This window comes from Heterocephalus glaber, unplaced genomic scaffold (assembly GCF_053883595.1).
Source record: "Heterocephalus glaber isolate CG9 unplaced genomic scaffold, H.glaber_assembly_v1.0 deba00001594, whole genome shotgun sequence".
Classification (NCBI taxonomy): Eukaryota; Metazoa; Chordata; class Mammalia; order Rodentia; family Bathyergidae; genus Heterocephalus; species Heterocephalus glaber.
The window spans coordinates 16,464,796-16,491,646 of record NW_028258369.1 but is presented as its reverse complement, the minus strand read 5'-3'; the positions used below and the strand labels follow the sequence as shown (position 1 = coordinate 16,491,646).

The window sequence follows — 26,851 nt, the reverse complement described above, 5'->3', positions numbered from 1 at the left end:
TATTGAAATTTAAAAGTTATGTAGGAGTACAAAGGACCCAGAAAAGTAAAAAGAAAAAAAAAACAGTGTTAGAAGATGTTTAGTACCTAATTTTAAGACTTCCTCTAAAGCTATAGTAATCAAGGGAGTTTTGGTGTAAGGAAAGACATAGATCATTGGAATAAAACAGAGAATCTAGAAATAGAACCACACATATATGGTCCACTAAGTGTTGAAAGATTATTTAACATTAACATTTTATAGAACATAAACTTAATTCAAGAGCAGAGGAAAAGATAGTGTTTTCAGCAAATGACACTAGAACACCTGTTATCCATATGTAAAAAATTAACCTCAACCCTTTATTTCCATACATAAAAATAACTTGAAAGGATTTATGAACCTAAATATGAAAGACTAAAAGTATAAAACTTTAAGAAGAAATTATAAGGGAAAATGTTTATGAATTTAGGGTAGGCAAGAACTTCCTAGGATACAATAAACATGAAGTATAAAAGAAAAAAATTGATAAATGAACTTTAGAACTTTAAATGACATCATTAAAATGAAAAGTAGTCCTTAAACAGATCATATTTATAATGCATATAACCTATAACCAGAATATATAAAGAACTCTTATAGCTCATTAATAAACAATCCAATTAAAAAATAGGCACAAGATGATAAATAGCCAGTACAGCACAAGGAAAGGTGTGCAAGACTAGAATCAGAAAAATACCAATCAGTACAATAACAAGATTGAATTATACACTTATTAGGGAGATGAAGTTAAAAGTTTTTAAAGCCTTGTCATGACTTTTTCTTTCTTTTTTTTTTTTTTGGGTAGTGGGGATCGAACTCAGGTCCTTGTACTTTCGAGGCAGGCAGCGGAACCACTGAGCTAAATCCCCAGCCCCTATCATGACTTTTTCTTTTTCTTGGATTCTCCCCCTTTGCATTTAATTTTTCACACCTAATGGATTCATTCTGTGGGGCTTCCTGGGGTTGTGATCCTCATTGCCTTTTCCTAAGATATTGTCTAAAATTTTTTGGAGTGCTGGTTTGGTAGTCATGAAGTTCCTAAGGTGCTCTTTGTCATGGTTTTTAGCCTGTCTGCATGCATAGATAGAAGCACTGACTCTTTGTTTCAGACTATCTTTTCAAGGATATTTGTCCTGAAAATAGCCTTGAAAGGTAGAGGAATAGGTCCCTCTGAAGCAGAGGGCAGATTTGTTTGCTGCCCAGGGTAACAAACAGAATGTTCCCCTTTTGGAAGATTTAGGTAAGTGTCTTAGGGATTAGCATTTATAGCATCATTGTGTTATTCAGTTTTTCATTGCTGTGACAAAATAATGAAGAAAATCATATCCATAGATATGACTGGGAAGGTTTGCTTGGAGGCCCTTTAAAAGACTGGAGTTTGCTCGCTTGGGGCACAGACTTACTGTATATGCAACATTTGCTTGGGCTCAGCTCTGTACGGCCCCTGTGGGAATTAAGAGGCCAAGTTTCATGCAGACATGAAGCTCAGGCTGCCTGCTGTGTTGTGAGTAATGAAGTCCCCTTTGTCTCATTCGGGAATCTCATGTCTTCTATCTGGCACTATGAAACTGAGGTGAGTTAACCGGTTAGCTCTAAAGTGGGGTGAAATCTTAAGTCACAGTTCTCACAACAACAACCTTATAATAAATGAGGTAGTATTTAAGTTGAGGCAGCACAAGTGATATAATGTTTGATGAACGATGATTCAGTAGTTATATTCTTTGTCCATGTAACTAGAATAAACAGATGAAATATTTGTCCTACACATTGGCTCAGAAAAGAAGGGGGAATATTTCTCTGCTGAAATTTTAGGATGGGATTTTGAGGTTTTATTATCATTAAGTAAATGTCCAATAAAACAAATTACCAAGGTCAAATAGCAGTTGTGAGTACCTGATTTTGAAATTTGTTTTCTTCTATGGCAGTGCAAGTTTACCCACAGAGAGGGAAGCCTCAGAGTTCAGAGTTCAGAGTTCAGCACACAGACTTTTAAAGATAAAACCCTTTAGGTAGTTTCACCAACAAAACATCTTGGCAGCATGGGGGGCAGGCATCATTGTTTCTTGGTCGAAGGTGTGATACAAAAGAACACAAATGCTCTGGGGAAAGGCTTATTTCCTAGAGTGTGGTAAGGTTATTGGGGGTTTTCTTCTGTGCAGTTCTCTTCTGTGTCATCAGCATAACTTGAAATTTCTTTGTTCTGTGGATTTTTTGAAACTCTTCATGTTTATCCACTGTGAATATTGGGGAAGTCAAGTCCTCTCTGCCTTCACTCTATGCAAATTTTTCTCCTTTTACTTATGTGGGAAGTTCACATGTGTGTCACTGTGACTTTGAGAGATATTTGGAACTTAATAGTTCTAAGTGTTTCAATAAGATGCTCCATACACTATTTCTTCAGAAGATGCACCTCCTTCTCTACTTCTGTCTCCTAGAATTTAGATTTAATGGCTGGAGCTCTAGTTGCCTTCTAGGACTATGAGGCAATCTTCATAGAGGAAGTCGAAGATGAGTTTGGTGGCTTGGTGAAAATGAATGTATTAACATAAATTCTATACAAGTTAAAGTTTACTGCACCAGATTTATTGTCAACAACTGTTATAAAATTGGGTGATTTTTGTGAGCATGCCTTCTTATGTCTCCTCAGTTTCTCATGATATATGGGCTTGTCTTGGTAGCCAAAAATTTCTGCCAAACTTCTAATATTCTCCAACAATGTCATGGTGGATGTCTAGACAGTTTTTGAAATTATATATGAGACTTAACTGCATTTTTGTGCCATGCTACAAACATTAGCTTGCTGCATTTTTCACATGAATAGGCACAAATCATATCACGTTTGGATCTCTAGAAAGCATAGTAGCCTGCAATCCGCCCCCCCCCCCCCCCCCCCCGCCACACACACAGTTTCGCGTAAGGCCCAGGGCCTAAGCGCAGCAGATAGTGCTAAGGTCTACCATGCTAGTTAAGGATGGTGAGATAGGGAGATTTCTGATGATTCCACAGAATCACCTTACTGACCCTAACCACTCAAATAGGTTTATTTTAGTGAGTGCATTAGTCCAAGGGAGGGAACTTCTGTAACAAATAACCTCAATTTTAGTGCTTAACACTACAAAAATTTATTTCCACTTATGCAAATGTCCAAGTTGGATGTTTGGATTGAATGATTCTTCTGGAAGCATCTCTCAAAGTGGTTTCATCTTGTGACAACCACCCTCCTTTTATTTTCTAGGTCCTAAAGCCCATTCTATTCAGATGGAGAGTGGAGGGTCTCCGCGGGAGAGTTTCATCATCCAGTCCTGGAGGTGGCACACATCCTTTCCACTCACAGGTCATTGGGGAACCTTGGTCACATGGATGTGCCCAGGGGCAAAGAAGTCTGCAGTGCAGTTTAACTGTGTCCCTGGTGGGAAAAAGAAGATGGTTGGGAGACCAAATAGTTTGTCATGGTGACAGAGAAATGACCTTCTAATTCATTTGATCAATTGTTATTTCTAGCCTTTCTTCTCAGGCACTGAATATAATCCCTAATTTATGCAGTTACATCAATTTTAGTATTGAACAGGTCCATTTTATGTACCAATATAGTAAAATTGCCAAAAAGCACACAAACAGGTATAAATGATATACAAAGGTCAAAAAATTTATATAAAATTCAACATATATGTGTGTTTATGTGCACACACGGGTCTGTAAATGGAAAGACAATAGTCAAAGAAGACACATGTCAAATTCTTATATGTAGTTACTTCCAGGAAGGCCAGTGGTTTGAGATAAAATGGTACTTCTGTACTTCTATGCTGTTTGATTTTATTATTACAAAAAGAATGTGTTTGTATCTGTAATAAATAACTTTTACATAAAAAGAGCTTATATATCGACTTGGTGAATACCTCTTTTTAATAACCTGTGTAATTCTTAACTTCAAGTACTCAGGAAATTTAAGAACCTTGGAGAGTTCACATGCAGCCCAGAAAATGCCTGTCTAGTAAGAAAACAAGAAAGGCAGTGAAATTGAATGGCTCAGAGAAGAGAAAGTGTAAGTAAGAGAATGGACAATTAGGTAAATGAAAGTCTCCCTATTTCTAGTGAAGACAATCAAAGAGAAATATGACTTTTAAAAAAAATTATTTTATTGGTACATTATACGTATTTACGTTTACATTTACATTTACATTTCTTATTGGGAACTAGTACCTTTACATGATGCATCTTGGTTCATATTTTTTCCCCATTCCTAGCCCTCCCTTCACCCCTCCACCCTTCCCTATTTACAAAGACTTTGTTTCCATTTTTTCCATTTCTCATAATTTTCTTTTCCCTTCTTTCCTTTCCCCTGCCCCTCCCACTTCCCCTACCCCTTTGGACCTTTTCTTCCTATTTCGCATTATCAATTATTCATTCTAATCATTGGTACATTTTAGGTATACAATATAATGACATTCATCATTGGAAATTTGCATCTTTACATAATCTCTCTTGGTTCTTATTTTTCCCCCTTCCCCTGCCCTCCCTTCAACCTCTCTATCCCTCCCTATTTACAAAGGCTTTGTTTCCATTTTTCCATTTTCTTGTATTAATTCCATTCCCTTCTTTCCTTTCTGATACCCCTCCTACTTCCCCTTCCCCTTTTCCCCTTTTCTTCCTATTTCACATTATCTATTATACTTTTTAGTCCTTATTTATACTTTCAGTTTCTCACAGTAGAGAAACACATGTGTGTCCTATTTATTTCACTTAAGCATATTGCCTCAGTGTGCATCCATTTAGCTATAAATATCTCTAATTTCTCATTTTTTATGGCTGAGTACTACTGCATTTTATTTTTAAAAAACCACATTTTCTTTATCCAGTCTCCAGTTGATGGGCATTTGGGCTGTTTCCAAGTTTTAGCTATTACAAATTGTGCTGCTATGAACATGGGTGCACATATATTACTGTGGTGTGATTCTTTTAATTCTTTGGGGAAGATACCCAGCTGGGGAATAGCTGGGTCAAATGGGACTTCCAGTCCTAATTCTTTGAGGTATCTCCATACTGATTTCCACAGTAGTTGCACCTGTCTGCACTCCCACCAGCAGGGGAGCAGGTTTCTTCATTTCCCACAGGTCCACCAGCATTTGTTATTGGTTGATTTCATGATAGCAGCCATTCTTTCTGGAGAGAGTGGAATCTCAGTGTTTGTTGTTTTCATTTGCATCTCTCGATTGACCAGTGATGTTGAACATTTTTTCATGTATTTATTTGCTATTTCTACTTCTTTGTCTGAGAAATGTCTGTTCATTCCAGATGGTCATTTTCGGATTGGGTCTTTAAATTTGGGAGGTCTGATCTTTTTAAGTTCTTTATGGATTCTAGACAGTAGACATTTGTCTGAGGAAGAGCAGGTGAAGATTTTTTCCCGCATTGTAGATTGTCTCTTCACACTGCTGGTGGTTTCCCTTGCTGTGCAGAAGCTTTTGAATAAGAAGAGATCCCACTTGTTGATTGTTTGTGCTAGTTCATGGGCAGCTGAGGTTTTGTTCATAAAATCTTTTCCTACACCAATGTCTTCAAGACTTCTACCTAACATCTGTTCCAGCCGGTTCAGCGTTTCTATTTTAATATTTATATCTTAAACAACTTTGATTTTAGTTTAGTGCATGGTGAGAGATATAGGTCTAGTTTTAATCTTTGGCAAGTTGAAACCCAATTTCTCCAGCACCATTTATTAAAGAGGCTATCTTTCCTCCAGTGAGGGTGTTTGGCTCCTTTATAGAAGATGAGATGGCTGAGTGTGTCTGTAGTTCTTTCTGCATCTTCTAATCTGTTCCACTGCTCCTCAGGTCTGTTTCTTTGCCAGTACTATGCTGTTTTTTTCACAGTAGCTTTGTAGTATATTTGCAAATTGGGGATTGTGACACGCCCTGCCATATCTCTGTCACCTAGAATTGCTTTTGCTATTCTGGGTCTCTTCTTGTTTCAAATCAAATTTTGGGTTGTTTTCTCAAGGTCCATGAAGTATGCTACTGGGATCTCAATTGAAATTGCATTAAATCTATATAGCAGTTTTGGAAGTATGGCCCTTTTCACTATATTAATCCTTCCTACCCAGGAGCAGGGGATGTCTGTCCATTTTCTGATATCACCTTCAATCTCTCTTTTCAGAGTGCCATAGTTTTCAGAGAAGAGGTCTTTGATTTCTTTTGTTAGGTTGATTCCTAGGTATTTCAGTTTTTTGATGCTATAGTGAAAGGAATTATTTGCCCTATTTCTCTCTCAGTGAATCTATTGTTCGTGTAGAGGAAAGCTATTGATTTTTGTGTGTTGACCTTGTAACCATTTACTTGACTGAATTTGGTTATTAAGTCTAGAAGACTTTGGGTGGAGTTCTTGGGGTCTTCTATATAGAGTATCATGTCATCTGCAAATAATGACAATTTGACTTCTTCATTTCCTATCTTTATTCCTTTTATTTCTTTCTCTTGTCTAATTGCCATGGCTACTGTATCCAAAACTATATTGACCAAGAGTGGTGATAGTGGACATCTTTGTTTTGTTCCTGATTTTAGTGTGAAGGATTTCAGTTTTTGACCATTTAGTATGATATTGGCTCTTGGTTTTTCATAGATGGCTTTTATCAGTTTGAGGTAGAGACCATCTATTCCAATTTTTTTAGGGTTTTTATCATAAATGCATGTTGGATTTTGTCAAATGCTTTTTCTGCATCTATGGAGATAATCATATGGTTTTTGTCCTTGGCTTTATTCATATAGTGTATTACATTGATTGATTTGTGTATGTTGAGCAATCCTTGCATCCCTTGGGTGAATCCCACTTGGTCAGGGTGTATGATCTTCTTGATGATCTTCTGCATTCTATTTGTCAGTATCTTATTCAGGATTTTTGCATCTATGTTCAATAGTGAGATTGGCCTATAGTTCTCCTTTTCGGTTGGGTCTTTCTCTGCTTTGGGGATCAAGGTGATGCTTGCTTCCAGGAATGAATTTGGAAGTATTGCTTCCCTTTCAATTTCATTGAAGAGTTTAAACAGTAGTGGCAGTAGTTCCTCTCTAAATGTCTTGTAGAATTCAGCAGTGATGCCATCAGGACCCGGGCTTTTCTTAGTTGATAAGTTCTTAATTATGTTTTCAATTTCATTGGTTGATATTGGGTTCTTTAGAATTTTTAGGTCGTCTTTTTTCAACTTTGGTAATTCATATGTACATAGGAATCTGTCCATTCTGTGTTTTCCATCTTATTGGCATATAGGTTCTGGAAGTAGGTATTGATGATCTTCTGGATTTCTGCTGGATCTGTTGTAATTTCACCCTTTTCTTTCCTAATTGCATGGATTTGGGCCTTTTCTTTCCTTTTTCTGATAAAGTTGGCTAAGGGTTGGTCAATTTTCTTGATTCTTTCGAAGAACCAACTCTTGGCTTCATTGATTTTTTGTATGGTTCTCTTAGTCTCCATTGCATTGATTTCTCCTCTGATCTTTATAATTCCCTCCCATGTATGAGCTTTGGGTTTTTCCTGCTCTTCTTTTTCTAGAAGCTTGAGGTTCAGCATCAGGTTATTTAATTGGGCTCGTTCTGTTTTCCTAATATGTGTATTCACTGCTGTGAATTTCCCTCATAAGACTGCTTTCATTGTGTCCCATAGTTTCTGATATGTTGTATTGTCATTGTCATTTAATTGAAAGAACTGTCTGATTTCTTCTTTAATTTTTTCTATGACCCATTGGTTATTCAGAAGTGTGTTGTTCAGTTTTCATGTGTTTATGAAATTTTTGCAGTTTCTTTTGCTATGAATCTCCAATATCATTGCAGAATGGTCTGATAATATACAGGGGATAACTTCAGTTCCTTTGCACTTACTTAAACATGTTCTGTGTGTGAGTATGTGGTCTATTTTGGAGAATGACCCATGTGCAGCTGAGAAGAATGTCTATTCAGATTATGTGGGGTGGAACACTCTGTAAATATCTGTTAAGTTCATTTGTTCAAGTTTGATTGAGTTCTAGTATTTCATTACTTATTTTTTGTCTAGTTGATCTATTTGTGACAGTCGGGTATTGAGGTTCCCCACTGTAAATGTATTAGTGCATATATGACTTTTCATGTCCGTTACTATTTGTTTTATATAGTTGGGCACACTAGTGTTTGGTGCATAGATATTTATGATTGTCATCTCTTCCTGTTGGATTGTTCCCTTTACAAGGATGTAGCATCCTTGTTTATCTCTCTTAGTCAGTGTTGGCTGGAAGTCTACTTGATCTGCAAAGAGGATAGCTACTCCTGCTTTTCTTCAGGTTCCCATTGCATGGAGTATTGTTTTCCACCCTTTAACTTTCAGTCTATGAGTTTCCTTTTGAATTAAGTGTGTTTCTTGTATGCAGCATATTGTTGGATTTTGCTTCTTGACCCATTCTGCCAGTCTATTTCTTTTGACTGGTGAATCGAGACCATTAGCATTGATGATTATAACTGATATGTATTGATTTGTCATTGTCATGACTTTTTTCTTGTTGGGTTCTCCTCCTTTACATTTAATTTCTTGTCCACCCAATGGGTTCATTCTGTTGTGCTTCCTCGGGTTGTGATCCTCATTGTCTGTTCCTAGGATATTGTATAAAACTTTTGAAGTGCTGGTTTGGTATTCATGAAGTTCCTATGGTGCTCTTTGTCATGAAAGTATCTTATTTCTCCATCAATTTTGAAAGATATTTTTGCAGGGTACATCAATGTGGATTGGGGGCTGTTTTCTTTTAGGGCTTGAAATACATCATTCCAAGCTATTTTTCCCTTGATGTTTTGTGTTGAGAAGTCTGCTGTGATTCTGATGGGCTTTCCTTTGTATGTGATTTGTTTCTTTTCTCTAACTGCTTGTAGAACTTTTATCTTCTGTTGGGTTTCTGGAATCTTAACAATTATATGCCTATGTGTAGATTTTTTTTTTGATTAAGGCTATTTGGAGTCCTATATGCCTCACTTATCTGTATGTCAAGTTCTTTTCCCCTGCTTGAGAAGTTTTCTGCCATTACTTCTGTGACCAGTTTTATTTATGTCAACTGTACTCTCTCCTGTTTCTTCATTGACTCCCATCAGTCTTATGTTATTCTTCTTTGCATTGTCCAGCAGGTGCTGGATTGATTTCTCATGGTCCCTTACAATTTTGAAGCATTTTTTCTTTTCCTGGTCATTAATTGCAATCTTATCTTCTATATCTGAAATTCTGTCTTCACATTGGCTCATTCTGCTGTGCAGACTTTCAATGGAGTTTTTTTTATCTCCTGGAAATCTATTTGCATCTGTTTTATGGATTCCATTCGTTTCCTATGTTGGGATTCCATCATGTTCCTCAGCTCCTCTCTAGATTTATTAATCATTTCTTGCACTATGAGCACAATCTTTGCAGTTATCTGAGAAATTATTTCTGATTTCATTTTTTCCAGATCCTCTTTTGTTGCAAGTTCAGGGGGTCCAGGTGTTTGAGTATCAGAGTGTTCCATCTCATTTCCCTTTTGGATTGCTGTAGGTGAACGGGAAGTCTGGTTTTGAGACTCTTTTACATGTCTTCTCATTTTGACCAGGGGTGGGGGGTGCTGTTGGCGCCCACGCAGCTCACCTCCTCGAGCTGGGAGTGGTGGGACAGCTGCTCAGAAGCTCCTTCCTCTGGCCCGGAAGTGGCAGGATGGATGGTGGCCTGGAAGCCCCTTCCTCTGGGCAGGGAGCAGCAGGATGGATGGTGGCCCAGAAGCCCCTATCTCTGGGCTGGGAGCAGCAGGACAGACAGTGGCCTGGAAGCACCTTCCTCTAATCCAGGAGTGGTAGGATGGCAGCTCAGAAGCCCCTCTCTGGGCTGGGTGTTGCCGTATGGACGGCAGCCTGAAAGCCCCTTCCTCTGGGCTGGGAGTGGTGGGATGGATGGTGGCCCAGAATCCCCTTCCTCTGGATCAGGAATGGTGGGACAGATGGTGGCCTGGAAGCCCCTTCCTCTGGGCTGGGAGCAGTGGGACAGTGGCCCAGAAGCCCCTTCCTCTAAGCCGGGAGTGGTGGGATGGCAGCTCAGAAACCCCTTCCTCTGGGCCAGGTGTGGCAGGATAGACTTCAGCCCGGAAGCCCCTATCTCTGGGCTGGGAGCGGCAGGATGGATGGTGGCCCAGAAACCCCTTCCTCTAAGCCTGGAGCAGTGGGATGGCGGCTCAGAAGCCCCTTCCTCTGTGCCGAGTGTGGCAGGGTGAGAAATATGGTTTAAGGTGCAGGAGTCAGGATTTAATTTAGACATAAAGAAGATTTTTTTTCATGGCTCTGCTTGTTAGACTGGCTCACAATGAGTGGGTGTGGAATATCATTTCCTATGAGCTTGTATGAGGACAGGAGGGCTTTTCTTGTTACATTCCTTAGGTTGGATAGAATTTTATCACTTCTGACTTTGCAGAATTAACATATGGATTCCCACCATTGGTTAGACCTTGTTCTGTATTCTTTTATGTTCACTTATTATTACTATTATTGTTTTGCTTCTTAACTTTTTTACAGTTTTCTTAGGAGAAATATTTTACTTATTAAGGATTGTGTGAATAAATGTTTATCATCTCATTATATTGCCTGCAAAGCTGGTGTAGTATTTTTTAACTTGATGAATGTGTTAAATTTACTTGTAAATTAGGGATATTCATATTACAGATGGGTGTGTCATAAGGGAGTAAAATCTCTGCTTAATATGATAATGTCTTACAGGATACTTATGTTCAGCCTTCTTTTATTTAAAAAAAACTCTCAATTTCTAGATTTAGTATTCAAAATTTTATAGCACTGAAGGGCAAAAATAGTACAGGAAAAATGAGCAAACTGATCTTAACTCATTTGCTGAAACCTGCTCAATCTTTTTTCTTCCCCAAACAGCTTGAGACTCACCTCCCCCATCTATATAGGGGTAAAGTGGTGGTGAAGGTCAGGCTGAGCGACAAGATGACAAGAGGAATTTTTGATTCTTAACACCTCAGTTCATGTCCAGAAGTCTCATATTTTGATATAATTTAGGAGAAAAGTTTGGAATTCAATAATTTTCATTTTATAAGCTCTCCATTTTCGTTTTTACCTCTGATCTGCTTGAGCAGTATATTTCTCCAACAATTTATTGCTTTTTAAGGCTATGAATTCAGAGGGCTGACAGTAAATCTGGACAAGTTCTAATATGCCTTGTGCCAACTGTAATTTAGCTGGTCCTTTGAGAGCTCAAGTTTTTTATTACCATAAATATTCTTCGGCTTCCAGGAGTCTCCCTGCTGACAACATTACCCAATTTTGAATCCGGACATCTTCATTTCAAAAGCCTGAAAATGAAACTGCAAAGGTCAGGTTTCATTGTAATTTCAGGCTATGGTGAAAAAAGACCACATTCCTTAGGATTCAGCTGCCACCCACTGCTTGCTTTGGAGAGCACAAGGTTTGGAGAAAATGTCACCATGCAATTCAATCAATGACTGTACCTGGCACTTGCATCATCAGGAAATATTTGGTCATATTTCACAGTGTCTGACTTTGTCACAACAGAAAGAAGGAAAGCTTTTAAAGAGGACTCTGATTTAGCATACATGAAAACAGCATACTTCCTACTTCTGAAATGTCCTTTTCTCCTTTCTAATGGATGGCTCTCAATCTTCACATCTTATCTCAGACAATACAACTTTGCCTTCCTGACCTCTGACTACCATGTGTGTTTACCTGCAAAACAGGGAAAACATGACTTCTAGCACAGTCTTAGGAAAGATTAAATGAGTAAGAGCACACTGCATACTTAGAAGAGTGCCTGATATGAAGTAAATTCTCTACCATGGTTAGCTATTATCATGACCTCCATCACCATAACAGCTAAGGCTGTCCAAGCAAGATGTTTTGCGTGATTCATTTGTACTTTCTTATTTAATCCTCAGAAGCAACCCTAGGGTGTCAGCACCACTTCATTTCTATTCTACAGTGGGTGAAGCTGAAGTTAGAATAGTAAATTGTTCAACGTCACATAGCAAGACAATGATGGACACAAAATCTCCACTCAAGCATTTATGCTCCAGAACCCATGCCCATGAGGAAAGCCATGAAGACAAAGCTATGTAGCAGATGCTGTTGCTGCTCTACCCATAACTCAACTCTTACCACTTCAGGATATATTGGCCAGGCTTCCAGTTCCTACAACTGGCATTTTGTTGCTTGCAGACTCTTTCTTGTCTCTAAATCCTACTTTACTACTCATGTGGATGGAATCCACATTCCATGAACAGCCCTCAATTAATGATCACTACAAGTACATGGATCAATACCTCCACTCCCTTGTCTCCAGGTGAGATAAGTCTGAGGCATGTCCTTCCTGGCTCCTGGCTCCGGTGGCCTACCACAACAGTTGGCTTTTTCACCTTCTATTATTGTCTTCCTCCTGCTTCCGAACCTCCTGCTCACTTTTCTTTTTCCTGTTGTTCTCTCCACTTCCCAAATGACTGACACTCAAACCTTATCTCACAGTTGGCTTCTGGGGGGAGCTCAACTGAGATAATCTCTTTCAGTGCTAAAAGTCCATGTTTCTAAGAATGCTAGAAGTGGAGAGGAGCAAAGGAGTGGCTGGAGTCAGACAGAAGGAAGGGGTATACCGCCAAGTTATTTGTCCTGTATTTACACTGGCACTATTGAATTTGGGGCTGGATGATTTTTTTAATTGTGGGGGCTGTCCTGTGTACTCCAGGAAGTTGAGCAGCATCTCTAAACTCTACCTACCAGATGTCAGTGACAACACTTCCACCACCAGTTGTGATAACTCAAAATGTTCCCAAATATTGCAAAATCACTCCCAGCTGAGACACACTGGTTTAGAGAAACAAGCAGGCCATTTTGGTTTGAATACATTCTGACCTGGAAGACATTTATTCATTCAAGAGGATTGTAGTGATATTAACTTTATTGGATACACGTGTGCAAGGCATTCTCTCTGCTGCTATACACACTCAGATTATTTTATTACTTTCATCCACACATAAGCAAAATGAAGTTCACGGAGGTTAAGTGCTTTTTACAGTATCATAGAACACTCACCAGATGGACTCACTCTTCAAATCCAGGTCTGTTAGGCTGAAAATCTTTGTCTCTTCCACTAAGATTATTTAATTTATTCACTCATTAATACATCAATGTATGAGGTATTGATTGAGCTTCTGGCGGGTATCAGGCATTGCATTTGGTGCTAGTGGTACAAGAATGAAAATACTTTGGTCTTGCCTTGAAAAGCAGCCTATCCAGTGCAGCGTTACCTAAGAAAACATTCTTTGATAATAAGGAAATTTTCTGTGCCCAATAAGTAGCCGCTGGCTACATGCTGCTATTGGAACATTGAAGCAGTAGCCAGGAGGCTAGTGTGGGTGGACCAGGGTAAGAGGGGGAGGGTGGGAGGAAAGAAGGTCAGAAGAGTCGCTGGACACCAGAGCACACAGGACTATAGATTTTATTAGAATGTGATAGAATTCCTTGGAAGATTTAAAGCAGGAAAATTAATGAAAAGTGATCAATGCGCTAAAAGATTATAAGGGAAGAAACAAGGAAAACAGTTGGATAGTTAGTTGTTCCAGCAGTGTAGAGATAGGATGTTGGATTGTAGTAGTCATTCTAAGAAGTGAGACTTGACCACAATTAAAACATATTTTGAAAGCAAAACCGACAAGATTTGCTAATAGCTTGGTAGATGTGACATACAGAGGAATTAAGGGTGCTTCCAAAGATTCTGTTTGGAGCAGGCACACAAAGGTCCCCATGAGCAGTATCTTCCCCCTCCACATTCACATCTGGCCTTATTTTCTGACACTCTTCGTTTCCATGTATCTTTCTCTAAGGGAGTAATGCTGAATGACTTCTGCTATTTCCTTACATTTGCCATGTGGGTGTGTTCTTAAGCTGCTTCCTTTCTGGAAGCTCTTCCTCTCTTCTTGAAGTGCCTAACTCTAATCCATCCTCCCCTAGTCAATTCAGTGCTATTTTTCCTAGAAGCACTCCTTGAGATTGCTGCCTACCTTTCTCTGGGCCTCTCCTTGAATTGTGTACCAACTTTGACACTGTGTTCATGTGTCTGCAAACCCCAACAAACTGGATGCTTCATGAGATGAATACTGTAGCTTATTCACCTTTGAAAAATCTCATTTTCTGTTCATCCCATAACAGACTCTGAGAAAAAGACTCAGTCACAGAGAAGTGATGCCAGGAACCACACATGACAGCTGAGGAAAGTGAGACAGAGAAGAAGGAAAGCCAAGAAGGGGGTTCATGAATGTGTTGCTGCTTGAGGGCAACTGGAGCCCCATCCTGCTGGAAATTGTCTTAATAATGTATGTAGAACAGGGCTGGGGATTTAGCTCAGTGGCACTGCGCCTGCCCTGCAAGTGCAAAGTCCTGAGTTCAATCCCCAGTACCCCTCCAAAAAAATGTATGTGAAACACCTCGAAATTGGCCTTGCCAAGGAATGGGATGGTGAAACATTTCTCTACTAACTCCTTTTACTCACTCAATAAGGGATATCCCAGTGATCCATGCATACTCGTGTTTATAGCAGCACAATTCATAATAGTTAAATCTTGAAAGCAGTCTATATGTCCATCAACAGATGAATGGGTCAAGAAAATGTGGTATCTATACACAATGGAGTACCACTCTGCCATAAAGAAGGATAAATTTGAATCATTTGTAAGAGAATGGATGCACTTTGAGACCATAATGTTAAGTGAAATAAACCAGACACCCAAATTTGAATATCACATATTTTCTCTTATATGAGAAATCCAACATATAAATAAATTAAAGATCAAAATAAAAGATACAGTGATACTAAACAGGAAGATAAGTCTTTTGCTAGTGGGAAGAGGATCAAGAGATGAAGGGAGGGAGGAGGAATAGGAGGGGAAGGGGATGCAAAAAGAGTTCAGATGTGTTATGTACATGTACCAACCTCCCATGATGAATGTAGCCATTGTGTACCGCAAACACATACTCATAAAATAAAAAGTATAAAAAAGAAAACCATGGGAGCTTCAGGTACCCATGCACTACTCAGGGGATAAGGGAGCTTTGATGTCTCTGGAGAGAATTTTCAGGCAGAGAAGTGGGGCAGTGACAGCAGAGGATGCAGCAGTGGGCTGAAGTTAACACTACAGGGGGCATCAGTAGCGACTGTTCCAACCCTAGTGTTTAACGTGGTGTCCAGTACAAAGTTGTGGCACGAGATATATTTCTTGGACCAAAATAAATGCAATCAAACTGCATTGTTTTGGGTGTTAATGTGAAAAATAACCACTTTTTGAAACAATTTTGTTAGAAAATATGTTCAAAAATTTTCAACTCTTACAAATCAAGTCTTATAACATATCCCAAATCGGTAAAACTACCTGTGCACATTTTGGAAAATTCTCTTTTCATCCATATTCCTTGGAATTAAAAATAAAGGCTGCTTTTTAAACAGTATACAGATACAATTTCAGTGGATGCCGTCATTTTCATGGGGACTCACTCCTGGGAGCATGAGTTCTGATGTTTTCTGGATACCGTTTCATTTCTATTTGACTTAGGCAATTAACAGGAGAACCTTAGCTGCTTAGCAAATCTCACGGTTTCAGTTAAATTTCTCATGACTAGAAATTAGAAAGTAGTTTTCAAGGTAACTGGAAACTAAGGAGTATTAACTTCCAGTGTTTGAGATGGTATTCTATCAATCTTATTAAAAAAAATTTTTTTTTTGCTGATGTCTCAAAGCCTGTTAAAAAATGTGTTAGGTACCCTCACATTCTAATGTTCCAACATGAGGTCCTGGATCGACATACGTGCATCATAAGAGTGGGAGCACATGAGAGAGAAAGAGATCAGTTGGCCAGCGAGGAAGTCAGAGAGAAATTCAAGGGTCAGACTTGCTTTCATAACAGTTTGCTCTTGGAAGAACTAACCAGGGCCCTATAAGAAATACTTTAATCCCTTCAACAACTGCAGTGACCTAAGGATCTCCCACTGGGCCATATTGTACCTCTTAAAGATTCCACACCAGCACTCACATTACTCTATTGAGGACCCAAGCCTCCAATACATAAATACTGTGGGACAAATTACATCCAAGCCAGGGCAGGCATTGATTCATTCATGAGAGCTCTGTCTGCTTCCATGACCCAAACATCTCCCAGTAGGCCTTGCTTGCCAGCACTGCTACAATGAGGAGTCGAGAATCCAGCACATGAACTTTTGAAGGAAACAAACCACAGCAAGATGCTTCATAGCTTCCATCAGTTTCAAGAAATAGGTGACTGAAAAAACATAAGGGTTAAGAAATTTGAAAAATATAGAGATGGAAAAAGACTAACAGAGATATCCATGGTGGAGTTCTGTGGAAATCTCCTAATTTGTGAGAGGGAAGAAAGCTGTATTCTTCAATGAATGTTTCATTTGTCCTGAAGGTAAAGAGAGGGGAGGGAGGAAGAAGTTTCCTTTATTTCTGTGGCCCATATTGAGCTCAGTAATTCAGTGTTGTTTCTTGGGCCCTTTGGGTTTGTTTAGTTCCTCTTCTGTTCCGTCTCTATTTTCCAGAGAGCAGTAGAAGGAGATGGAAACCGAACATAGGACAAAACCTTTTGGGACATAATGGCCACCTGAAGTGGCTTTATAATGCAGTTTCCCAGACCTCAGCCTAGATTGCAAGACTCTGCAAATGACTCTGATTGTAGCTCTCTCCAACAACATTGTGAGAAGCCCTGATCTGTTCTTTTCCAAGCATTATGCTAGTGTGAGGAAAACAAATTAAATCTCTAGGTGGATCAGAAATCTAATTTCTCAGCTACATGTGGTTATGAAAGCTGGGCATCTTTCTTCTTATTACACTTCCAACTAGGGTCATTTCCTCCTAAGAGTCCAGCTCCCTGGTTCTCTGACGTTAAATTAGAGCATTTCTCCTTACTTGCCTTTCAAACTGTCCAGAAGAGCTACTGTGCCTGGTTTTGTAGCCTTTTCTCCATACCCTAGGGTGCCATCTCAGAGGTGGGCCTGTTACTTTTTGCCACATCCTTTGTAGACTCACTGAAATTTATAAAGTGCCTTCTAAGCTATTTGGATCGAAACATTGCATAATTTGATGATGCAAACAGAATAGCATCCGCATTGCAGGCAGGTGGTGAAAAACTTCCTGTTCCCTTGTACCTGCCCCAGCCCTGGGAAAAGTCTGAGTGCAGATCTGCTGGGAAGACTTTCAGAGAAAGGCTGAGCTGTTAAAAGAGTAAAGCTGATAACATAAACTGGTAACACCTGCAGCCTGGAGGGAGCATGACAGATGAGATGGACTGAGATTTTAGATGTTAGACTTTGAGTAGAGAAATCTATCAATTGAGGGCCTAATCATATTCCCACTTGCTGAGCGCCTATGATAGGCCAGGTATTGAACTGGGAATCTGCTTCTTTTCCCTTTCTTATCTCATTTTCATCACACTGCCATGAGGAAAGGCTTTTTAATTCCCATACTATGGAAGGAAGAACTGAGGCTTAAGGAAATGCACTGCATTTTCCGCATGTCATAGAATTACTGAGTGAAGGCTCTGGGATTCAAAACCAATTTCCAACCATCTTATTGCCACTTTACATCTCTGTATATTAATATCTAGGAGGGGGTGGGGAGGAAGGAGCAATGCAGAGAGAAAAGATGTAAGACTGATGGTGTAACCAATAGGAATTCCTCTCTGGCTTATCTTTGTGCCAAGTTTTGTGATATTCTTGTCATTACACAGACACTGTTTCTTTTATGTTATATTGAAAAATGTTTCCATTACTGCTAAAGCAAAGACATCATCGTGAAAACAAGTAGGTGGAGGTAATATTTTGAAAATAATAACTCCATATATTTTTTATTTTCCTATAAGTGGTGTTTCCCTTCCACCCTCTTGTGAGCCATAAAGTTTATGAATGGAAAGAATCAAAGATTATACACAAGGAAAGAGGAAACAGGAGAGAAGTACTTTTACTCCCCTGGTACAGGGGGTTCTGGGCATCCTGGGAGAAAGATCAAAGGAAAGAGAAAGAAGTTTAAGAAATTAGTCACCAGTGTCCTTGCTTCTTTTCATGCTAAATGCTGAAGGTGCATTTGTAAATAAAGTCCAGATAGTTTGATTGGTGGTGTCCAAAAGAGGTGTCTCATATCCCATTTCATACTTGGGACTCCAGAAAGAAACCATATAACATGTCTCCACATGCTCATGATACTCAGAGAATGTTCCAGAAGATAACCTAGTTTTTATTAAATTAATCTTTTTGAAACCTGCTATGAAGTTCTGATATAACTGCTTTAAATGGCTTTTAATTCAGCTTTGCTGGTACAAAGAGTTCTCTTCATCAATTGTATTCTGGAAACACATACATGTTTTTTTTTGCTCTTTTTGCTCTGGTACTACAACATAATGAATAAAATTTCATGAAAGGCAAGAAAAATTTGACATCTCCTCTGGATACTGAAGCTTGTGATTCTTTATACGCCGAGGAGTAGTATTGGCTCCCCATTGCCTGCACCTACTCTTGATGACACAGCATGGATGTGATCCATGCCATTAACACTTCATGTTCACAGTAGCTACACTCAAATATAAGGCAGACAGAAGTGGTAGTGCCTCCTGAGGCTTAAGGGATGCTTCCCTTGAATTCATCTTACCCTCAGAGGCTGACTTGACTTTAAGGAAATGGAGTAGTATATTGTAGTTGTTGAGTATATTGAAGATTGACAATGATCCAACCATGTCTTAAAGCTGCTTGGTTTTCAGAATAGTAGTCCCTTGCTATCATCAACTGTGTCCCTACTCTCAGCTCTAAATGCTTGCTGGATAGATTGCAGGGATGTTTGTTTTTTCATGGTTTCCAGTATCCATGCCCTTTTGTAGAAGGCTTCTGCATTGACTCTGGGCTTAAACTCGTGTCTTAGTTCATTCTGTACTGCTAAAACAACAAAAGGTCTGGTTCTGGGTAATAGGTAAAGAAAAGGGATTTATTTAGCTCAGTTTTGGAGCCTGAAAGTTCAAGATTAGCTGGCCTCATCTGGTTTGTCCCATAACATGAAGAATGGCATCACATGATGGGAGTGCATGCAGAAAAGGTTGCAAGAGACCACATGGCAAGAGAGCAGGAAGTAAGAGAGAAGGATGGGGTCAGGCTCACTTTTATATAACAACACACTTTTGTAGGACCTTGTCCCCTAGAAACTACATTAATTCCTTCTGAAGGTGGTAGTGTTATAATCTCATCCTCTTTTAAAGGCTCCACCCACTCAATACTGTTACATTGGGGTTCAAGCTTCAAACACATGAATATTTAGGGGACACAGACCATATACAAACCATAGTCCAAACTTCTGATTGCTTTGGTCAATGGGCCCATAGTGTGTCTTAAGACTTCAAATGTGCTTTGGGCGTGACAAATTAAACGCAAAGGGGGAGAATCCAACAAAAAGAAAAAGTCATGACAAGGCTTTTAAAACTTTTGACTTCATCTCCCTAATGAGTGTATAATTCAGTCTTATTATTGTACTGATTAGTATTTTTCTGATTCTAGAGTTGCACACCATTCCTTGTGCTATACTGGCTATTTATCATCTTCTTATGTCTACATTTTAATTGGGTTGTCTATTAATGAGCTCTAAGAATTCTTTATATATTCTGCTCATAGGTTATATGCATTGTAAATATGGTCTGTTTAAGGACTACTTTTCATTTTAATGATGTCATTTAAAGCTCTAAATTTTGATGGAATCTAATTTATCAATTTTTTTCTTTTATACATCATGGTTTTTGTATCCTAGGTAGTTCTTGCCTACTCTGAATTCATAAATATTTTCCCTTATAATTTCTTCTTAAAGTTTTATACTTTTAGGCTTTCTTATTTAGGTTCATAGATGCCTTCAAGTTATTTTCATGTATGGAAAAAATGGTTGAGGTTAATTTTTTACATACAGATACCAGGTGTTCTAGTGCCGTTTGCTGCAAACACTATCTCTTCCTTGGCTCTTGAATTGAGTTTATATTCTATAAAATGTTAATGTTAAATAATCTTTCAAAACTCAGTGGACCATACACGTGTGGTTCTATTTCTAGATTCTCTGTTTTATTCAAATGATCTATATGTCTTTCCTTATACCAACACTGCCTTGATTACTGTAGCTTTAGAAGAAGTCTTAAAATTAGGTACTACACGTCTTCCAACACTGTTTTTGTTTTTGTTTTTGTTTTTAACTTTTCTAGGTCCTTTGTACTCCTACAAAGCTTTTGAATTTCAATATCCAATTCTTCATTTATAGCAAGTATACACAGACCTGAATTTTTATATATACCTTGTGTTTTCTAATAGTGCTAAATTTAAGTACAAGTTCTAGGGGCTCCTAGAGATTTCTTAGTATTTTCTCTGTAGATCATCATTTCATCTACATATAAAGATTTTGCTTCTGCAGTGCCAATCCTATCCTAGTTGTGTCATTTTATTGCCAGACTATTTTGGTGGGGACTAGGTTTCAAAGTTTAATGGACAGATAAAGAGTAAGCATATCTGCCCTTGTTCCCCACCTGAAGGAGAAAGCATTGTATCTTCTCCATTTATATAAGGCATTCTCGCTGGAAGTATGGAGTACATGTCTTTGATCTGTTGAGAAGTTTCTGTTCTACTTCTAGACTCCTGATAGCTTTTACCACGAACAGCTGTAGAATTTAGTCCAATACTTTTTCTCCAACTAGTGACAGGATCATATGGCTTTTTCCTTTCCTCTGTTAAAATGATGACTTTTGGGGGTGGATCTTCCAATGCTGAACCAACACTGCCATCCCTATACCAAAACCACTTTCTACATCCTGCCAGATCTGACTTCCAATAGTTTGTTTTGTTAAACAAATTTCTCTCTATGTTCATACTTTTTTCTTCTATTATCTTTATCCAGTTTTAGGATTAGCACAGTGTTGAGTTCCTAAAATGAGGGGAGAAGTGTTCCTTGTTTTTTCTGCTTTAAATGTTTTCTATAATTTATCATTTAAAATGTATATGAGCCTGCTGTTGTCATATAGGTAGGTTATCAAGCTAGGAATATATTTTCTTTAATAGGTGCTATTCAAAGTTTATATTTCCTGCAGAGCTAGTTTCATTAATTTGTCTTCCAAGGTACTTCTTAGAAGTTGTCAAATTTATTTCAAAACAGATTTTTGTAATATGCTTTCTATATCCTTTTAAATTCTGTAAAATCTGTGGTAATGTCTCCTAGAGCTTAATATTGTAATTTAAAAAATGTATAACTGATATTGTGTAACAGGAAGAAAAGGTCTAAAAGACCAGGGGAATTGGGAGGGGTAGGGGAAGGGAAAAAAGGGAAAGAAAAAAATATGAAAAGAGGAAAAAAATGGAAACAAGGTCTTTGCAAATAGGGAGGGTGGAGGAGGTGAAGGGAGGGCAAGGGAAGGGGAAAAAATAAGAACCAACATATTCATGTAAAGGTACAAGATCCCAATGATGAATGTAACTGTATTGTATACCTAAAATGTACCAATAAACTTAATGGGAAAAAAAAAGACTTCAAATGTGCTAATAGATTGTGTCTTACCCTCTTATTGTTCCTAAAATCTTGTCAACAAGTTGAGCTATCATACTGGAGGGTGAGATGTCATATAGAGAACTCAGATGACCTCATGACAATCACCCAGTTCCTAGTCAACCTGGCAGCAAATTACAAGTATGTGCATGAACCCCAGCAGAGGTAAGCCAAACTGGATCAAACCAGCAGAGATAACCAGATTAGTTTAACCTGAACTGATGGCTCAGAGTTATGCACGGTGTAAGTAGTTATGACTTTAAGCTACTACATATTTATAGTGGTTTACTACTAAGCTGAATTAATACAGGTGCCAAGAACATGATTTAGTCGGCTTATTCAGGGTTGTTTACAGTTGTTAGGAATGACCTCATGGAGGACAAATGACTAAAACCACACAAATTTATCGACACACTCAAGACCAAGACTGAGAGGTAGACAAGGTTAGTGTCTGTGAATTTTCTTCTTTAGGGTACTTTTTATTGGAGGCTAAATTGTACTCAAAAGTCACCCTAGGGAGCAAAACATAAGTCTGAGGGATGTGACTGCTTGGTTTTAAAGCTAACTTGCTGTATCCATGTCCACTTTCACAGTATAGAAGGTTTGGGGAGAGGAAAAGAACACACACACAGAGGGAGAGAGAGGGAGAGAGGAGAGAGAGAGAGAGAATATCTACCAACCACCACCTTCCTCAAGAGGCTGGAGGCAACTATACAAATTGTTCCAATTTGAGTTCCCCTTTCCTAGAATCCAAGATAACTTTGTCAAATATGGCTTTCAAAGTCAGATCCAGGTTTCTTTGCTTACACTTGAAAATTATTACATCTCATAAATCAGCTTTCATGTTAGGTTGCTCCTATGGCATTTCATGTGTAAGATTTTAACTTGTTTGTATTTTAATGTTATGCGAGGAATAGATGAGCTTGAGATGAATAGTTAATAGAGATCAGTCAATATGCCATTGAAGTGGTCCAAGCAGGAGGAATGATGATTAAGATGAAGGTGTTGGCTGTCCAGATGGAGAGAAATAAATGGTAAGGACAATGATGACTTAGACAATGTTCTTCACTGAAAAATGGAAAAAAGCATATGGATTAAATAGAATTTGTAGGCGTGGCAGTTAGGAGATTATATACAGGTAGGGGTAAAGGGAAGGCTCAAGATTGATGTCTGGCTAAAACAGACTGGAAATACTATTTGCCATAGGAGGTAAGTGTCTTATGGAAAAAAGAACAGAGGCTCAAAAGTGTTATTTAACTAGGATGACTTGGTACAGTAATGGCACCGCTAAGTCCTTAGTGAACGTCAGGTTTCATTTTCATTGCCTAGCCACACAGCTAGTCTGTCTGGCTTTAAAGTCTACACTTTAAGCCAGCACTTCTCAAACTTTAATGTGGTTACAAATAACCTGGGCATCTTGTGAAAATGCAGATTTTGATTTGGCAGGTATGGAGTAGGGGATTAGATTCTTTATTTCTCATCACATCTTAGGTAAGGCTGATTCTGCTGTTCTACAATGATGCTTTGAGAAACAGGGAACTGTTGCACTTGAATATGGGACCATTATCAATACTATTGAGAGTAATTGGGTCACTTTGACTCTAGGAATCGTGCCAAGCTCTATGAAGCTTGGTCATAGCAAGAGTCTTGGAATAGATATTGAGCAATTTCTTTTAAAGGTGTATATCTGAAGCTACAGATTTTAATCATTTTGGTGGAATTTGATCTTCTCAGAACAAATATTAGAATAGAGTATTAGTCACCTTCCCATTGCTGGACAAAATGCCTGACATCCACAACTTAGATGAGAGAAGTTTAATTTGGCTCATGATTTCAGGGGATTGAGTCCATGATCAATTGGTTCCAAGGCAGAAAGATCATGGCAGAAAAGCACAGCATAGGAAAGCTGCTCAGTCTATGACAGCCAGGAATCAGAGTAGGGAAACAGTGCCAGAAAGGAAGGAGCCATGTGCCATATGTAGTACCCCGGCTGATGTCTCCATAACCCACCATATACATCCAGAAGTATACTTTATTAATCCCCTGGGTGAATTCCAAGCCAATCAAGGTGATAATTCACTGTAACCATCTTAGGGTGTGACATACTGTTATAGTGTTGTTAGCCACAGGTGTGACATAGAAGCTTGGGGCTGGTTCCTCCACAGTGATTCTCACACAGCGGGGCAGAACCCTACAGTGTCAAAGCACAGGTTGGTGACTATGGGTGATGTATCTGGGCCTACCCAATAGCAGGGAAATACGGAAAGGGATGGAGTACCTTTTCTTTCTTTTTTTCTTTTTTCTTTTTGCTACAGGTGATTGAACTGAGGACCTTGTACTCGAGAGAGAGGCGGCAGCACTGAGCCAAATCCCTGGCCCTAGAGTACCTGTGCTGACTTACGCTGAAAAAACAGAGCAGTTAGATTTGGGGCAAATCTGGGCTTGGATAACCATGTAGTACTGAGACAGTGACAACACACCAACACTAGATTCATGAAAAATCTGGACTTTGGGTACAATCTAATGTTGAAATGGCAGAAGTAACTGCAGGCTCAGAGAAAATAAGCAGCCTGCTTAGAATTTCTGGAAATACAGGCACAAACAAAGCCAGATTGTGAAGATTAGAACAAATAACTGATCCTTCTGTGCAATTACACATCAAGTATCAATAGCTTTCAGGAAACCAGGACCTCATCTGACAGTCAAAACTAGGCCCCCACAATTGACCTGATAGTAACCAGTATGACCGAACTCCCAAATGGGGAGTTTAAAAGAGCAGTTTTAAGGGAACTCATTGAGCTTCAAGAAAACACAGAGAAATAACCCAGAACTCCAACAGAAAATTAACCGAGAGAGGGAAGAAATTTAAAAAATCAAACAGAAATCCCTAAACTGAGAAATAGCCTAAGAAAAAAATGAATAATGTAATACAAGCTATCAATAGCAGGATAAATCAAACAGAAGAAAGAATTAATGAGCTTGAAGACAGACAGGCTATTTGAAAATACACAGTTGGAGGAGAAAAAAAGAACAAGATTGAAGAGGGATGAAGAGAGTTCACAGGAACTTGAAGTGCACCAAAAGAGCAAACATTCAGATTATTGAGATTCAAGAGACTTGAGAATGTGAAAGATGTAGAAATCAGAAACAACAGAAAATTCCTCAAACCCAAGGTAGAATAGAAATAACCAGATATATAGGAAGTTCAAAGGTGAAATTTAACTCAACCAAATCTACTTCACTTGTGACATGTATGCATATTAATGTCATGTATCCTCATTACTTCTGTCTACATTTTTTATCAGATGGTCATTTCTATGAGGGAAGAAAATGTGTTTCACTAGTAGTTGTGTATTCATCCAAAGTCAATTCCTAATAGCATGTAGCAGGTGTTCAATAAATACCTGTTGCTGAGTGGATTTATTAACGCATTCAGACACACAATCTGAGAAGCTTTGTAATTTGCCCATTAACACACCTCCGTCTTTGCTTCCCTTGAGAACTGGTGGGAAGGCAGAGGGAAGATGCTTTTGAAAAGAAGAGAATTCCTGAGGAGCTGCCAAACATTTTGGGCTACTTGTAATCTGAGCCCTTACTCCCGCTAGTAGTAAGTAGGCATAGCTTTCAGGGTTTCTGCAATGAGAGTCATATCGCCAGGGAGTATTTCAGAGAATCTTAGCAAGGAGAGGTATGGGAAAATGACCTAATCCCTGCAGCCCTTGTGAAATGGCAGGGTGAGTCTCAGAGAGATCACAGAGCCCACTGAGAACCCTCCTAGAGTCAAGGCTGGGACCCAGCAGCTCTAAGCCAAAACATGCTCAGCTCCACTTGACTGAATGTACATTTTCATTCCTTTGAGGTAAATACCAAGAAGGGAACTTCTGGGTCAAAAGTAGGTGTGTGATTAGCTTTATAAGAAAAGTAAACTTTTCCCAAGTGATTGTACCATTCCATATTTCTACTGCTAATGTATGAGGGATTCAGTTCCTCCACATCCTCAACACATGGTCTGCTCAGTGCTTTGTTTTTTCTCCTGCCAATACTGGGGATTGAATCTGGGACCTTCCCAATGAGCTACATCCCCATCACTTTTTATTTTTTATTTGGATAAAGGGTCTTGCTAACTTGCTGAATTGCCCAAGCTGGACTCAAACTTATAATCCTCCTCTCTCAGCCTCTCTGAGAGCTGGGATTACAGGCATGTACCACCAGGCCTGGCTTCTCAGTGTTTTATTTTTAACCATTCTGGTGAGTTTGTAATGATATTACATTGTGCTTTTAATTTCCATTTTCCTGATGACTAATGATTTTGAAAATTGTTTTATCTGTTTCTTGACCACCCATGTAGGATTTTCAGTGACGTACCTGTTCAAGTTTTTTCCCCCAGTGTTTATTGACCTTTCTTTTTATCAGACTATAGGAGTTCTAGAGTTTGTCATACTTTAAAAAGAGACTTGCAAATGGTTTTCAGATCATTTGATCAGAATAAATGTGTTTAGATTCATAGTATTTCATTATTACCTCATCCATATATACTATTTGTATCCTTAATTGTATCATAAATAATGATATCTCTTATATTTCCTTGCTGATTAAACTGCCATATACTTTCAACTTGTAGCTAGCTAAGTCCCATGATTTCTGCCACAAACTGCCACAAAAGCCAAAACATCCCAATCTAATATACAAAAATACCTGTGGAACAGTTGTATTTTTCATATTGTTATGAAGCTTATTGACTGAGCTGTTGGAGCCTTAGAGCCTTTCTTGAATAGATGGGCCATGTTTATTTTCATAGATTTTGCTCTTCTAAATCAAGGCAACCACTCAACAAGCCTTGATTGAGTGCTCTATGTCATTTCTATAACACATTGCACATTAAACTCCAGTCTATAAATCCACCTCCTCCTTTTTGGCCCTAAGTTTTATTTGCTTTCTTCTGAAAACTTGTATTAGGCCCTTTCATCATTTTCAGCAGCCAGAAAGCCAATGGTGAAATCAAATTTTTTCCCTGAAACTTAACATCATTGTAATTCCAGGATAAGTAACAATAACAATAATAATAGCACTAGTAAAACATTAACTTGTCATAATAATTTATAGCATATCCATACAACTCAATTACACTTAATGACTATTTTGTGGATAGAAATTACCTTTCTGCCTCATTGATTAGGAAATAGTATCAAGAAGGAAAGCAACTCATCTGAGAAGGAGGTAGAGCAAGATGGTAAGA

General features: G+C 38.6%; 1 long non-coding RNA gene across 2 annotated transcripts in view; it reads left to right on the top strand.

Moving 5' to 3' along the window:
- Nucleotides 1-19,662, top strand: part of LOC147823300 (uncharacterized) — a 206,901-nt gene extending 187,239 nt beyond the window's left edge. For both annotated transcript variants that reach the window (XR_015444139.1, XR_015444140.1), the window contains exons 3-4: nt 3,257-4,063; nt 10,914-19,662. This is a non-coding gene — a long non-coding RNA (uncharacterized LOC147823300). The remainder of the gene's footprint in view (nt 1-3,256; nt 4,064-10,913) is intronic.
- The last annotated feature ends 7,189 nt before the right edge of the window (nt 19,663-26,851 follow it).